The sequence below is a fragment of the Orycteropus afer genome, unplaced genomic scaffold (genome assembly GCF_000298275.1).
Source record: "Orycteropus afer afer isolate SDZICR_OR568_19922 unplaced genomic scaffold, OryAfe1.0 scaffold00140, whole genome shotgun sequence".
NCBI classification, from domain to species: domain Eukaryota; kingdom Metazoa; phylum Chordata; class Mammalia; order Tubulidentata; family Orycteropodidae; genus Orycteropus; species Orycteropus afer.
The window spans coordinates 2,424,952-2,429,947 of record NW_006921727.1 but is presented as its reverse complement, the minus strand read 5'-3'; positions in this window follow the sequence as shown (position 1 = coordinate 2,429,947).

Below are 4,996 nucleotides of genomic sequence, written 5' to 3'. Positions count from 1 at the left end.
TCACAAAGTTTGTCTCTGGAGAGAGATGGGGCCTGGAGTCGTCTGGTTCCCGTAAGCACAACAGAGCCGAGAGAATCAAGCTGACACGCAGTGCGCTGGTCGCTGTTCCCAACAAAGAATGAATCCGAAAACCTCCAGGGCGAGCAGTGAGCTGCTCGCTCCAGGAAGTATATAGTCCGGAATGCTGTTCTTCCATCTTGTCCCTGGGATAGCATTGCAGGTAGGCCACACCCCTGGGGAAACTCCCCTTAGGCAGACCGGCCGCTTAGAACTCAGTCCTGTGATCCATCATGGGAACCACCACTCACAACTGAAGTCCAGCCAAGTTGACACATCTTCAACTATCACAGTCCTAATTAAATTAAGACACTTAACTACAATGGGGCTGATTGGACCGCATGTTGGTGGGGCTCAGTTATTACACTTAATTGACAAAAATAAAGTGGCCATGGTTACTGAAATACACATCTGAGTCAAAGCAGTAATCAGAATATTCTGACTCATATGAACTGAAGGGGTTTGCTACATAAGCATGGTATCCCTAAGTGTGAAATAGATATGAAATCTACTATATATTTGCTTTATCTGTGCAACTTGGATAATTCCAAGTCAAATGAACAGTGGTTTAACTTGAGTTGCCAGAATAGAGTCAGGGCCCCTCAATCAATTGCAAGACTTGAAGTAGTTTACAGACCCACAACACCTTAAATGAAGGGGTGGCAAGGTCCCCTTAAGGAAGAAACCCACTCCACTGCCCCAAATTTATATTGTTAATCATTCTCCCAGCCTTCCCCAAAGGGATCTATGGCCTTTTATGAGTAACTATTCATTGAATAAAAGGAAATAGTTTACATTGGGGTATTATGAGACACTGGCTCTGAATTGGCACTAATTCCAGGAGACCAAAAACATTACTGTGTCTCACTAGTCAAATTAGAGGTGTATAGAGGTCAGATTATTAATAGAGTCTTAGCTCAGTTCTGTTTTACAGTAGGTCCAAGGGTCCTGAACCTATCTTGTAGTGATCTCCCAGTTCCACAATGCATAATTGGAATAGACATACCAGCAACAGAACTCTCACATTTCATCCCTGACATATGGGTTAAGGGCTGTAGTGGTCGAAAAAGCCAAGTGTAAGCCATTAATTCTTTCCCTACCTAGGAAAATTGTAAACCAAAAGCAATACTGCATTCCTGGAGGGATTGCAGAGATTAGTGGCACCATCAAGAGTTTGAAAGATGCAAGGTTGGTGATTCTATTTAATGAACTTTTTGGCCTGTGCAAAAATGAATGAATCTTGGTGAATGATAGTGGATTACTGTAGACTTAACCATCTGGTGACTCCAACTGCAGTTGCTGTTTCTGATGTAATTTCATTGCTTAAGCAAATTAATACATCTCTTGGTATCTGGCATGCAGTTATTGATATGGCCAATGTCATTTTCCTCAATTCTAGTTTTGAAAGATCACTAGAAGTAGTTTTTCCTTCAGATAGTGAAGTCAAAAATACACTGTACAGTCCTATCTCTGAGGTATATCAACTATGCAGCACTAGCTCATAATTAGCCCACAGGGACCTTTCTCTCCACAAGACATCACACTGGTCCATTATATTGATGGCATTATATGGATTAGACCTGGTAAGGAAGAAGTATCAATGAAATATCTAGACTTATTGGTAAGACTTTTGCATGTTGTTGTTGTTGTTGTTATGTGACACTAGTCGGACCCGACTCATAGCGACCCCTCCTTGGGTTTCTAAGGCAGTAGCACTACAGAAGTAGATTGCTAGAGAGTGGGAAATTAACTCAGCAAAAATTCAAGTACCTTTCACCTCAGTGAAATTTTTAGTGTCCAGTGTCGAGATATTCCTTCTAAAGTGAAGGATAAATTATTGCATCTGGCCTATCCCACAACTAAAAACAAAGCACAATGCTTGGTGGACCTCTTTGGATTTTGGAGGCAACATATCCCTCATTTGGCTGTGCTATTCTGGTCTATTTATCAAGTGACTCAAAAATCTACTTGTTTTGAGTGGTACTCAGAATAAGAAACGGCTCTGAAACACGTTCAGGCTGCTATGTAAGCTTCCCTGCCACTTGGGCCATATGATCCATCTGATCCAATGGTACTTGAAGTGTCAGTGACTGATAGAGATGCTGTTTGGAGTCTTTGCAGGCCCTTATTGGTGAGTCATAGCACAGAACCTTATGATTTTGGAGCAATGCCCTGCCTCCTCTGTAGATAATTACTCTTCTTTTGAGAAAAAACTTTTGGCTTCTTACTGGGCATTAGTGGAGACTGAAAGTTTAACCATGGGGCACCAAGTCACTGTGTCACCTGAGCTGCCCATCATGAATTGGGTGTTTATCCCACAAAGCCATAAAGGACTCATATAGCAGCACTCCATCACTAAATGGAAATGGTATATCTAGGTTGAGTTCAATCAGGATCTGAATACACAGGTAAATTACATGAGGAAGTGGCCCAAATGCTCATGGTCTTCATTCCTGTCACATTATCTTCCATCTCCCTGTCTGCACTATGACCTCATGAGAAGTTTCTTATGACCAGTTGATTGTGGGTGGTTTATAGATGATTCTGTGTAGTACACAGGCTCACAGCACTGCTGCCCTTTCTAAGATCTCCTTAAAGGACAGTGGTGAAGGAAAATCCTCCCAATGGGAAGAATTTTGAGCTGTGCTTCTGGTTGTTCACTTTGCTTGGAAGGAGAAATGGTCAGATATGTGATTGTATATTGATTCATGGGCCATGGCCAATGGTTTGGCTAGATGGCCAGGAACTTGGAAGGAACGTGATTGGAAAATTGGTGATAAGAAGGCGTGGAGGAGAGATATGTGGATAGACCTGTCTGAATAAGCCAAAGAAGTGAATATATTTGTGTCATGTGGATGCTCACCAAATGGTGACCTTGGCAGAGAAGGATTTTAACAATTGAGTGGATAGGATGACATATCTGTGGAAACAAGTCATCCTCTTTCCCCAGCCACTCCTGTCATTGCCCAATGGGCTCATGAAAAAAGTGGCTGTGGTGGCAGATATGGAGATTATGCATGGGCTCAGCAATATGGACTTCCACTTACCAAGGATGATGTGGCTACAGCCACTCCTGAATACCCAATTTATACCAGAGACACCAACACTAAGTCCCTGATATGGAACCATTCTTTGGATCAATCAGCCAGAAACTGGTGGCAGTTTGATTACATTGGACTACTTCCCTCATGGAAAGGGCAGCATTTTGTTGTTACTAGGGTGGACACTTACTCTGGATATGGATTTGTTTTTCTTATAGCAATGCTTCTGCCAAAACTACCATCTCTGGACTTACAGGATGCGTTATCCACCATCATGTTATGCCACACAGCATTGTCTCAGATCATGGAACTCTCTTCAAAGCAAATAAAGTGAGGCAATGAGCCCATGCTCATAAAATTGACTGGTCTTACCATGTTCCCTATCATCATGAAATAAGTGACTTGATAAAATGGTGGAATGACTTCCTAAAGACACAATTACAGCATCAACTATGTGAATGCTTTGCAGGGTTGTGACAATGTTCTCCAGGGGGTTTTATATGCTCTAAACTAGCATCCAGTATTTGTCGCTGTTTCTCCAATAGCCAGAATTCACAGATTCAGGAACCAAGGGGTAGAAATAGGAGTAGCACCACTAATTATTACCTCCAGTGACCCAGTTGCAAAATTTTTGCTTCCTGTCCCTGCTACCCATGCTCTGCAGGTCTGGAGATCTTAGCTCAAAAGAAAGGAATATTCCCATCTAGAGACATAATACTGATTTCATTGAACTAGAAGTTAGAAATGCCACCCAGTCACTTTGGTCTTCTCATGTTTTATGTTCAACAGGCAAAGATGGGAGTTACTGTATTGGCTGGTGTGATTGATCCTAATAACCAAGGGGAAATCTGATTGATGTTATATAGTGGAAGTAAAGAAGAATATGTCTGGAATACAGGAGATCCTTTAGGATGCTTCTTAGTACTACTATGCTCTGTGATTAAAGCCAATGGAAAACTACAGCAACCTAATTCTGGTATGACTGCTAATGGCCCAGACCCTTCAGGAATGATATTGTGGGTCACATCACCAGGCAAAGAACCACAACCACTTGAGGTGATTCCTGAGGGCAAAGAGAATACAGAATAGGTGTGGAAGTTGATTACAAATCACCTACAACCATGCGACCAATTGAAGAAATTAGGATTGTAATTGTTATGAGTATTTCATCCTTGTGTGTGTGTATCAAATATTTTTATTTTCTTCACTTATGAAATATAAGATATAAATGGGCCTAGTGCATTTTAAGTTGTACACATTAGCTGTATCATGTCAGATGCAAATATGATTTTATGATTATCTTTAGAGCTTATATCTGGTTTAAAGAGATGTATACAGGTGCTACTGTGATAATTAAGACTATCAACTTGACTGTGTCAACCTGACTGGGCCATGATTCTCTGGTTTGGCAGTTATTATGTAGTCATTCCCATGATGAAGTCTGATAAATGTAATGACCTTCATGATGAGATCTGCTATGAGCAGACAGTCAGTTGAAAGGGTATTTCCTCAGGGATGTGGCCTGCATCAAATTCATATGGATGTTCTGGCAAAACTCTGTACTGTTTGTTCACTCTGGATCTTGCATCTAGTTCTCATCATCTGACCTACAGTTCTTGGGACTTAAGCCAGAAGCCTGCCATCTTGTCTGCTGATCTTGGAATAGTCAGCATCTGCAGTTTGTAAGCCAGCAGCCCTCTCTCTGACCAATCTTGGATTTGTTAGGCTTTGTAGTTATGTAAGTCAGGAGAAACATCCAGCCTGGTGTGTGACCCATGGACTTGGGACTTTTTAGCCTCCACAACTATATGAGCCATTTCCTTGGGATAAATCTCTCTCTCCTCTCTCAATTTGTGTGTGTGTGTGTATACACATACACACACATATGTGTGTGTGTG